The sequence below is a fragment of the Hydra vulgaris genome, chromosome 04, assembly GCF_038396675.1.
Source record: "Hydra vulgaris chromosome 04, alternate assembly HydraT2T_AEP".
In the NCBI taxonomy this organism is placed as follows: Eukaryota; Metazoa; Cnidaria; class Hydrozoa; order Anthoathecata; family Hydridae; genus Hydra; species Hydra vulgaris.
This window is the reverse complement of record NC_088923.1, coordinates 9,556,278-9,569,525: the sequence shown is the minus strand read 5'-3', so window position 1 is coordinate 9,569,525 and position 13,248 is coordinate 9,556,278. Positions and strand designations below refer to the sequence as shown.

The 13,248-nt window shown below is 27.0% G+C and overlaps 1 protein-coding gene across 1 annotated transcript in view; it reads left to right on the top strand.

Moving 5' to 3' along the window:
• Positions 1–13,248, top strand: part of LOC136079550 (uncharacterized) — a 184,889-nt gene that overhangs the window by 58,270 nt on the left and 113,371 nt on the right. The window lies entirely within an intron of this gene.

The window sequence follows — 13,248 nt, the reverse complement described above, 5'->3', positions numbered from 1 at the left end:
TTAAAAATGCTAACCAAAATTAAAGATATAAGGATTCTTTTAATGTTTGTTCAATTCTCCAAAACCGAGAAGGCCACTACAGTTGAGGAGGCTACTGTAATTGTACACAAAACCCTCTCTCTATAACTCAGAAACACGAACCTTGGTAAACAAGGCCTCTGCGCAGAGAATCAAGTTGAGCACCGTATTACCAGGGGCGTGGTAGGGATGGAACTTGGAGCTTCTTGCTTGTGAAGCAAGGGCTCAACCACTGCACCACTACCGTATCTTCTTAAAACTGTGTTTTTCAATGTTTACAAAAATGTAAAGAGAACATTTATTATTAAAAAAGTGCACACATTTGTAATGGATTAGATTTTAATGATGAAATAGTTGCAGAAGAAGTTAGTGATAACTGCCTAAAGCTACTCGAAAAAAGTATTCATTGTGATACAAAAGTTATGTTGATTAACAGATTACCAAAAACGAGTAAATATATTTTCGATTAAGTCCTAATGGGAAATATATTTACTTGTTTTTCTGTTGTGAGTTGCAGTTGCTGTTGTTGATGCTGCAAATGCAGTGATGTAATGTTATTGAGGAACGTTATTTCATGTTGGCTTTTAGTAAAGAACTAACAAAATTTTTTCCCACTGTAAATTTTTATTATTTGTTAGTTATTTTTTTCTGCTAATTCCAAATGTATAAAAAGTATTTTTAGTATCGTTTATCGTTTAAAGTTATAACCTTTTTAGCACCAACTGAAAATTGAATACCCATACACCATCAATGCACTACAAAACATTTTATGGAAGGTTCTAAGCAAGCCTTCATGGGAAGCGCGTGCATTCACGTTAAAAGTAATTTTTTTAGACACACTGACCACGACATTTTGCATTCTTTAACATTTAAAGCGTTTCAATTATTTGCGGCGAAAAAGCTAAACTTAGCTACAGTGAAAAAAAAAACCAATACTAAAAAAAGGAACAAATATATGTATATTATATGTTTTGATATGCAATTTATTCACAACTTTTATGAAACTTATTAGCCATGTATCCAGGATTATGAGAAACTTTGTTAATTTTTTTTTTTACGTTTGTTCGCTTCACGTTTTTTAGTTTTTAAATTTTTTTTTTAGCTATACTTGACGTTTTTTCTTAATACTTATATAATAGAAAATCAGAAACAAAATTTCTATTTAGTTGTAAAATATATTATTTGATTAATAAATTTTGTTACAACAGAAGAAATTAAATAAAAGAATATCATGGTCTCTTTTTTAAATATTTTATAATACCTGATGCCTATCTGAAACTGTTTCCTTTGTATTGCCATATTTTCAATGTTAAAATGAATTACTAGAGATAATGAACATAATGATTGCTCTGTTTGAAAAAATGTATTAAAAAACTTAAATAAAATTTTTTAAATGCGCTCCTAAAAATTTCCTAGTTCAGTAATATGCTAATGCAGATTTTGGAGCATCAATAACAATTGTATTTAAATGCACAATTTGAAAAATCCAACAAAAGTGCAGACTATTTCAATGGGGGTAGTGAAAACAGCTAAATATTTTATATTTGAACATTAGTATTAATGACTTTATTATTTTACTTGAAAAACTTGTTAAAATTTAAAAAAAAATATTTTGCAAATAATTAGCAATTAGTTTTCTTGCTTTCCTGGACACTGGGGTCGTCGATAAAGGACGTCATTCAGAATTTAACTAATAACTGGTAGTAGAAGTTTATTGGCACCTTTCTGCGGAGATTTTCATCGAACAATAGGCGCTATATTACTCTTAAAGTCTCTGCGCACGAGAGCCAATATTTTCCTACTTCTTGCCATTAGTTAAACTTAAAGTGACGCCTTTATGGATGACTCCCCGGTGATAAAAACAGTTAAATTTAGCATAAACATTTCAAAAACAAATTTACTTATTTCTAGTGGAAAGTATTTCCTTAAGATACTGACAAAAATCGCAAATAAATTGTATACCAAAAATGATTTTGTTTTAGTTATATTCATATCTGTTTTCCTTCTAAACTTGTATTAATTTTGATAGTAGAAAATAACAAATTATTCCTCCCCCCTCCTCCTCCTCCAAAAAACAACAACAAACAAACAAAAATATAGTCAAATATTTAGATAAATATATTTTTTTGACAAAGTTTTTCTTTTTTTTTTTATTTTCATTTTTTTTTTTTTTTTTTATTTAGATATTCTATTTTGTATAGTATTCGTTTCCTTTCTTCAAGAATCGCTATTTTATTCTCTGTAGTTTCTTAAAACATTTACTATATAAACATGATCAAGTTGTTTAAAAAACTTTCTTTCAACATTGGCGAACAAGGCGTGTGACTGCATGTGCTTGTTCGCGTATTTTTTTCTCGTAGCTTAGACGCGGATTAGAAAAGAAAAGTAGTAGGTAACAAGACAGATAGTAATATTTATATTTTAGACGAAATAAGATGCCATAAATAAATACTTTTAGTAAAGGTCTTTTGTTTCTTTTTGGTAAAATCTTTCAAAATATTGAAAGTGTCTAATGCCCATCTTTGCATTTTGCTCACTCTGTACAGAAGAAGGAAGACTGTGATAATGTCAAAGAACTTCTTGACAAAATTAGTTAGTTTGAATTCAAATGGAATGTTCGTAGATGTAATTTTAAGATGCTTGCTTTCTTGCTTGATGGGTACACACAGTATTCATATTTCCTTTGCTTATGGGACTGCAGGACTGATGATCATTACAAGAAGCTTCATTGGCCTCCATAAGCGAAGTTACACCCAGAATTGTTTAATATTATCGAGCAGCCTCTGGTAGATTCCAAAAAAGTCTTATTACCTTAACTTCATATCAAATTAGGATTGGTAACACAGTTTGTAAAAACCCTAGATTTTAAAGAAAAAATTTTAAAAAGGTTGCTCATATTTCCAAGGCTATCTGAGACAAAGATTATAAGTGGTATGTTCTTTAGATCCAAATAAATATCATTTCGAAATCAGATGAACTTGAAATGAGCTATAACAAAAGTTGAAAAATAAGCTTGGTGTGTATTTCGTGATATAGTTTATGTATAGGCACATATATATTATTTGTATATATTGCATGATATATATTATTTGTATAGGCACATTACATTACAAACATAAATGACGCGTGTTTCCACAATAATTAAAAAGGCTGGATAACACAATCTAGTTTAACCTAGTTTGACACCGCGTGGCACTAAAAGCTTAAGTCACACCTCTGCTAAGTAATTTGCTTGGCTGGTTAAGTTAACAACCTTGCTTTAAATCTTGCAAAGTTACACCACTTTGGTGAAAACATGAAAACAACCTTGTATTAGCATATACAAAATAAAAACACGTTTAATATAAATTAAGATTGTTAAAAAATATGTTATTTGTGTAACATTTTTTATCTTGTTACCATATTTTTAAAATATGTTACTTGTGTAACATCTTTTGAATAGAATTTTGAGCAATTTTTAAAAACTATTAAATGCTCTTGTTTTTAAACACACAACTTGCTGTTGGGAGTGATAGACATTGTAATTATTCCAAGAAAATGCTAAATAAATAAAAAAGAATAATATTGTACAAAATAAACATAGTTACATTCCTATTTTGAATAAAATATAAAGTTTAACCACGTCACCTGTAACTGCATCAGATGTTGAATCTAAAGAAACAATAAAAGTAGGCAAATTTTACAATTGTATTTTAATAAAAGTATTAAGAATAACCCTACTAGTTGTAATTGTAGATTGATGAGCTAAAGAAACAATGGAGACATATTTATATTTGAAAATTAAATTTTAAAATAATATAAAATCAGTCTATTTTTTATTAACAACAAATAATTTATTAAACGCTATATTACACTAATTGAAGAATATAACCCTAATGACACTCTCTTTAACTAAAACATATAACTTGAAATAAAACTTATAAGTTACAAAAGCTTTAACTTTTACCTACAATAATATTCAAGTCCTTACAAAACTGAAAGCAATCACTATTTATGTTGGGAGTTACCAAAAAACAAAGAATATTGTTAAATAGAAAGAAAAGAGACACAAAATTTAAAATTTGTTAGTTGTATGACTTAGAAAAACTTAAAAATGGTTGAGACTTAAAGCCATATGTGTAGGAAGAAACAAAAAGAAGTTTTTAAAACAAGAAGCCAGAAACAGTAAACGTTTTAACTTTGAATGACATGTCAAAGCAGAATGAGTTTTAGTCGATGAAATATGAAATGATAGCTCAAAAAGAGAAGATAAAACCTTATTTCAAAATGACAGTGAGTCAAGCTTGGTATATGGTGCAAGTACATTTACAACATGCTTTTAGACTTTGTCTTGAAAAAAAATCGTAATTAGATGAAACAGCCCAAATATGACAACGGTATTTCATAAAGAAACAAATAAGAGATTTGAAACGGTAGAGAATGGAATTCGGAGTGAGAAAATGGCAAGCATAATAAATTGAGATAACTTTAACAGATGCCAACTCAGAGAAGTCATAAAATAGAGGACTCAGGAAGAGTTTTTTTTGAGCTAACAAAGCAAATAAGTTGTTTTAACTATATGATTTTTAAAAATAGATACTATTCTAGAATAATTTATCCTTAAGTCTCTGATGTTCAACAAAATGTTAAAGCCCTACCTAAACAACAAAAACACTACCTAAAAAAGTTAAAAACTTAAACTAAATTAAAATTAATGCTTTGACCTCAACTTAGTGAGGTACTGCTAATATTGATTCATTGGTAGCAAATTAAAAATTGATTAAATGTGTACCTGGTGCACAATCATCCAGTTCTTATTTTAGTAACAATGAATCAAAATTAGCGATTAATAAAATAATATGCTGAGCAGAATCAAATAGTTCAATATCTTTTCAACAATTCAATTCTTTAGTTTGAATAACTCTTTTCCCAAGTTAAAGGAAGTTTACCCAAACCATCAAAATAAAACTCATCTACTCTTAAGAATGTGTGGTCTTTGTATATTTTTTCTTTTTATAGGTGCTGCACGCTTGAAAAAAATTGAAAACTTGAAAAAACGCTTGAAATTTTTTTTTTTTTGAATAAACTTTTAAAAAAGGCTTTTTTCAAAAAGCTCAAAAAGGCATTGTTTTAATTTTTTGCATCAATTTTATCATGGGTTACATAAGGGTTCATCAGGAACAGCGTTCTCTATAGTTACAACATTAACACTAATTATTTCTCTTAATTATTTCATTTAACAATTTCACACTACTTTTAATATCATTTATTCGTAAAAAGTATTTTTATTTAATTAATTAAATCATTGTCTATCAATATTTCAGTTAAAATAAATTTCAGTATATCATTATTTAACATTCTTTAAAGAAAGATTAACAACTTATTCAACCTCCATCAACTCAATCCCTCTGTCATCAGTTGTTTCTCAACTTTAATTATGAGCCTGATAATTATAAAAGCTCTTGTAATTCCTTTAGGAGAAGCTCCTATAGCAATATTTTTTAAAATGATTTAAACCTTGGTATAAACCATTTATTTTAAAGAATTGGTTTAAACTTATCAACCCTGGGTAAATTTAAAATAAAAAACAAACAATTACATATACATTTACAATTACAATTACAATTACATAATATATATTTATACCTCAAAGAAAATTGTTAAAGCAAAGATAAAACCTATTAAAATAGGACATCAAAATTTATAAGTAAAATGAAAAAAACGTTTTTAAAGATGATGTCAGTTAGGTTTTGTAAAAAATGGCTGAGAATTTTTTATATGGAATAAAAATCAGACTAATACGTTTTTTAGGTGCTTTAGATAAATCAAAGAATTGAAAGAAAAGTCTTTTAGGAAGCCATTATGCATGCAAACCAAGCAAGATTGTATAAGTCTGTCACTAGTACCCTAATAGTCACTTAAGACCTTATTGCTTATTTTATGAAAGTTTTTTCTTTTCACTTGAATGTATATCTAGCTCTAATTTTAAAGTAATTGTTAAGGTTACTTTTGTTTAGCTCTTGTCAGTAGCTACTTTGTTAGAGACGGACAAGTAAATATTAGAAATCATACACTTTGCCTCATTTTCCTTGCGCCCTTTAGCAAAGCATGAATACTTATTTTTATTTTCTGTATTATATACATAATACAAAAACCACTCCCTTAAATATCAAACAAAAAACACCCCAAAAAAAGTCATAAACGCAATATCATATGGTTCAACTCCCCTTTAACAAAAATGTCTTCACAAATGTTGCTAAAACGCTTTTAAATTTACTAGAAAAAAACTTCCGTAAAATACACAAACTTCACAAAATCTTTAACAGAAACGCTGTAAAGGTAAGCTGCAGTTGTAGTAAAAGTTTCGAAAAATCATATAAAAGCACAACAAAAAAATTATCTTCCCAAGAATTGAAAATAACGACCCGAAATGCAATTGTTGAAATAGAGCAGAATCCCCCTGAATCATAAGTGCAAATCCACAAACATTATATACAAATGCATGATCCCAGCTAAAAGCCAACTAACCAAAGTTTTATATTGGATTAACGGAAGGTGAATGGAAAACCAGATACAACAACCATAAAATCATCATTCAATAATGTTAAATACAAAAACTCCACTACCCTATCAAACTACGTCTGGGATTTAAAAAACAATTTCAACGAAACTCCTACATTAACATAGTCTATTCCAGCGCTGGCTAGAATTTTAGACGCGAGAGCCGCATATACAGTAGCGTGCAAAAGTAACCGGACAAGAGCATAGCTTGAGATCAAAAAATTGATTACAAATCTAAAAGCAAATTAATTTTTACTAAATTTAAGCAATCTAATCTTAAAAGTTCATTTAATTAAAATATGCGCGTGCAAAAGTATCCGGACAGAAATAAAAAAACTTGGATTAGATTTTTTTTAAACATTTTTAAAATTGAAAATGATTTTTTTTAAATAAATTGCTTTAGTACTTTGTCGGGAAGTCCTTAGCATTGATTACAGCTTGAGAGTGACAAGACATTGAGTCCACCAGCTTCATATTCACAATAATTTTGATATTTCCAAGTTCTTGTTTCAGAGTATTCAGAAAAATAACATTTACTTGTTGGTTTTCAACCTGAAATTTGTTGATTAATGAGCTTACATAGACATTCAATAGAATTAAGGTCAGGATTTTGCTAAGGCTTTACAAGGGTTGAAGTGTGCTTTGGGTCATTGTCCTGCTCAAATATCCATCCTCGAGCCCTGAAAAATGTTTCACGCAAAATGCTGTCTTGGTAAATGCTGAAATTAAAGAACTTTATAATGAAAAATGTAGTGTTGACACAATCAAACGTCTTTTGAAGTCGGCAAGTCTATTTGGATGACGTCCTACAAAGAAACTTTTTATTTATATAAAGAATTGAAAAGCACCCTTAAGATTTGCTAATGAACATTTGAATTGGGCAAAAAAACGGTGAGTGAAAATACTTTTTAGTAATGAATTTAAGTTTATGTTATTAATAAACTAAGTAGATACCCAATTTATATTTAGTTTTTTTTACAAAGAAAGTAAAAGCTGTTTTTTAAATGTAAACTTGGCTCATAAAATCTGATTCCTTTTTATTCACACTAAAAAACCATTTGTAGAAAAAATTGAGAAAGCGTCTCTAAATCATAATTTTTTTTTTTGAATTAACACAATTTGAACAATCATAAATTTCCTTGTAAAAATAATTGTAAGCAATATATAAAAATCTAAAGATAAAAAGGTTTCTTTGAGAAAAAATTTTTTTAATGTATTTGAATTAAACTTGCTTTTATTCGAATTGAACTTGCTTATAACCACTTAATAGCATAAGTTACTAAAAGCTCAAAATATCAAATAAATAAACGACTACACAGTAAAAAAAAAGTTTCAATGAACTTCAATTAAGTTCAAATTGCTTTTATTTTTACAATTGAAAAATATCTTTGCATCATTCAGCAAAAAATTAGACATTACAGAGAGAATTCTTTTTTTAAAATTCTTCTTGTATAATAACTTCCATAATTTACTATAAATTTATTAGGCACTAAGATTTTCAACACTACTGGTAAGTTTTTTAAAATCTGGTTTCAAGCTTGAATTTGATATTCTAAGCAACTGTAACAAATGTTCCGTAGTTAGATTGGCACGATACTTTGACTTAACAAATTTCATAGTCAAAAATAAAGAATCACATGTATTTGAACCAAAAATTGAAATAAGTTTTATACTAATCCATTTTAGTTGAGGATACTTAACTTCAGGAACCATTTTCTAAAAAATCTAATAAAGCTAGGGTTTTATGCAGCATTTGAAGATTTTAATCTTCTTGGAGATCTAGTAATTCTAATTCAAATTGAGATGTTTCTTCAAGTATATTTTCTGGTATTGGATAAACATCGCTAACAATATCAATTAAAAAAGGGTTTACTAAAAATGCTAATGATGATATAAGTGGATACAAATCTTTAAACCTGTTTTAAAAGTCTTCGAATAATTTCTGTAGTTTTTCCCGGTATGATTAAATCTTATGATCATCATACTGAATTGTAGGATTAGAATTATGAATCATCTTCTTCATTTGAGGAAAATGAATAAAAGTTTTCAAAGTAAGATCTTTCTGAAATACAGCAATTTTTTTTTGAAAACTAAATATAGTCTGAGCAAGATCAGATATATTTTTTCTTTTTCCTGGAGCGAAGAATTCAGATTTTGTAAATGTTGCATTAAATCAGTTAAAAATAAAAGATCTTACAAAAAACTCACATTGCCAAAAATTTAAAATGTCTTCTGCATTTCAAGCAAAAAACATTTAATTGGTTCTAATAGTTCTACAAACGATAAAAAACAACACTACTTGAAAGCCACCTTACGCACAGTAAAACAACAAGTCACTTGGTTTGTCAGCAAGATCCAATTCACTAGTAAAATTTTTAAACTGTCTGTGATTTTTGCATTAGATCGAATATAATTTACAATCTCCAGCACTGATTTAAAAATAACTGGAAAATTAAAATGTTTTGCTGTTTAATGTTCTCGATGAATCACATAATGAACTGGGATAAACTCTGGATAAGTAGGATCACTATTTAGTAAACCCATAAGCCCAATGTATTTTCCAACCATTGCTGTTGCACCATCTGTGGCAACACTTACAAGCTTGTTCTTACCAGAACAGTGTCAAGGGCTTCCTTCAAATCTATTCGATGAGTTGTGTCTTTTAGCTCTACTAAACCTAGCAACTCGTCTTTCACTAATACATCTGATGTTACATATCTAACAAATACTGCCATTTGAGGTTTATCTTGAATATCTGTTGATTCATCCAATGCTAAACTGAATGCTTCACAATTTTTTAAATCATTTAACAAATGCTGTTTTACTTCGACACTAATCTCAGATATTCTTCTTTTTGTTGTATGTTGAGAAACAGAAATACTTGAAAGTAACCTTTGAACTTTGCTATTATTAGGATCTAAAACTGAGATCACATCAAAAAGATTTTGTTTTACAAACTCTCCATCGATGTAAGGATGTCTACTTTTTGCAATGTACCAAGCTATAATAAAACTCGCTTCTGTTGTAATATTTGATTCTTTGCAGAAGATGAAATATTCACTTGTTGATTTTTAAATATTGTTTTAAGCAACTCGATTTTGTTTTTTCTATGACATGAAATTTATTGGGTATTCTTCAGAAAAACACATATGTTTTGTTTCATAGTGACATTTAACATTACATGTCTTATTATGAGCTAGTTCAGTATTGCAAATTAAACATATATAACAATAGGTTTATTTTCTGTTTCAATAAATGTATATTTTTCTGTCCAATCACCATGAAATGATCTGCTCTCATCTTTAATTCTTATTTTCTTACTTTTATTGTGAAGTGCTTTATTGTCACCTTTTGCTATAGCCATTTTTCAAACAATTTGTCTTCCGGGTATTATTGTCACCTTTTGCTACATCCATTTTTCAAACAATACATCTTCCGGCTATGAATAATTCAAGTTTTTATTATCAGTAAATCAATAGAACTTTTAAAAAAGCAGCATGCAGCTCGCGAGCCGCAATGACGTTTTAAGAGCCGCTATTTGGCCATCCCTGGTCTATTCTAAAGTCTCTACTCAAATATTTCCAAAATGTGTCCAATACTATGCCTGTAAAAGAAATTTGCTATTATATTGTATCCAAAACCTGAAAAACTGCTAAATAAAAGAACTAAAGCTATATCAAAGTGCCGCCACAAAAATAAACTCTCATTAAAAAATTACAAAGCTCGCTACAAACCTAACTAACAACAAATATATTAATCTACTTCATATATCTCTAGGCTAACTAATAAATTACTCAAATACCAAGCTATTGTAATATAATTCATATTATTATATACTTTTATATCAATTTTTAATTATATATATATATATATATATATATATATATATATATATATATATATATATATATATATATATATATATATATATATATATATATATAAATACATATATATATATACATATATACATATATATATATATATATATATATATATATATATATATATATATATATATATATATATATATATATATATATATATATATATATATATATATATATATATATATATATATATATATATATATATATATATATATATATGTATATATATATATTTCCAATAATGCACATTATTACATAAACGAATATTTTAAACAACATTAAAACATATAACTATTTTACAACTATTAGCTAACTAAAATCAAAATAATAATATTATCAACCTAGCTACTAAACAATTTCCGTCCCGTATCGATCTAAAATACAAATTAAAACCTTATTGTTCACTAAACAAATTGTAGCTAAATTAAATTTTTCTACTTGCCTGATGATTGTGGTAATGCATGAAACTCAGAGTTGCAATATTAAATTCTAGAATAAACATTAGGGTTTAGCTAATTCCTGGTCCTGCGGGTAACTGTAAGATATGTACTATATAGCTCTGGTTTATCTATTTAGCACTCTTTTAAGTATACAATATTATACATGATAATATAAAGATATATTCTTTATTCATATATACACTTGTATATATATATATACATACATATATATATATTTAAATATATATATATATATATAAATATATATATATCTATATATATATATATATATATATATATAATATATATATATATATATATATATATATATATATATATATATATATATATATATATATATATATATATATATATATATATATATATATATGTATATATAAATTAGCCTTTGGAATTACGAAAAATGAGGTCAGCGATAATTTGCTGACCTCAAAATGTTAGAGGTTGGCATTAAAAAATTGACAGAGGGGTTAGCATAAAGCATAGAAATGAGAACAGCGATTTTTCTTCTGACTTCAAAAACTATCCATAAGCTTTCTTCTTACGGTGTATCTGATAACCTCTTTAAGATTATTGAATCCTTTCTTTCCAATCGTAGTATAAAAGTTGTCCTCAATGGACAGCACTCTTCTTCTTATTCTGTAACTTAAGGGGTTCCTCAAGGTTCAGTCCTTGGCCCTATACTCTTTTTAATTTACATCAACGATCATCCATATAGTCTCACATCCAAGGTGGCATTGTTCGCTGATGATACTTCCATTTATTCTTGTCATGGTATGAAGGCAACAAACTCTGATTGCTTGGAGGGGGCATTTGAGCATGAAAAAGAACTCACTTCTGCTACAGCGTGGGGCTTTCAGTGGCTGATAAACTTTAATTCAGATAAGTTCCATTTGTTTTTATCCAGTATTTAGCCATATATATATATATGTATATACATATATATATATATATATATATATATATATATATAAACAGCTTTCTCCGTTTGAAATTTAATTAAATTCAATAAAAATAGCAAAAAGAATGCTTTAAATACTAGATAAATTAATTAAAAAAAACAGCCACATTTTATAAAAGTTAAACAAATGAACAAAATAGTATTGTTGCAATTTAAAGCAAAACGCTTTTATTTTTTTCGCAAGCGTATTTTAATGCGCTAGCCAATATTTTTGCGAGAGTGTGGGTGTGCTCGAAAAGACTTTAGCGCGAAAGCGCTGACCAAACGAAAAAGACTGTTTATGTATTTATTTATTTATATATATATATATATATATATATATATATATATATATATATATATATATATATATATATATATTTATTTATATATATATATATATATATATATATGTATATATATATATATATATATATATATATATATATATATATATATATATATATATATATATATATATATATATATATATATATATATAAATACATAAACAGTCTTTTTCGTTTGGTCAGCGTTTTCGCGCTAAAGTCTTTTCGAGCTCACCCACACTCTCGCATAAAAAAAAAAAAAAATATCTATATATATATATATATGTATATATATGTATATATATATATATATATATATATATATATATATATATATATATATATATATACATATATATATATATATATATATATATATATATATATATATATATATATATATATATATATATATATATATATATATATATATATATATATATATATATATATATTAGGGGTGCATTGATGCATCGGCATTGGCATCGGCCTTGATAACCATCGGCCGATGCCAATTGTTTTGAAATTTTTGAAATTTTATTTTTGATTCTGTGTTTCTATATTATATCCAAACATAGAATTACGTCAAAAACATAAATACGATGTATAAGTCTAACTTGTTAATAATATGCTATTATATAGGCATATATGCAACCACTAAACTAAAAATTTTTGAGTGTCTTTAACAGGGCTCTCTACTTTTCTAGAGTTTTCTTATAACTTAGTACATTAATTATATAACTTATGGATCCAAAACTCTACAAAAAAGTTTAAAATCAATAAATGCACATTTAAAAAATATAAACATAAAGTATAACATATTTAAGACATAACAGACCAACTTGCGTCATGTTAAAAATAAATATAAATTTTTATTATTTTATGAAAAGTAATCAAATATGTTATATAAAACTGTGAATCGTTTTTTTTGTTTCCGTTTCTCCAAAAAATTTCCAATTTGCATGCACCAAAGCCAGATTTTCTCCATGTTCTGCAGTTAGTCGGGACCGTGTCGAATCATAAATATTTCCTCCAGTACTAACCCAGCCAGCCAACACATAAGGGTACCT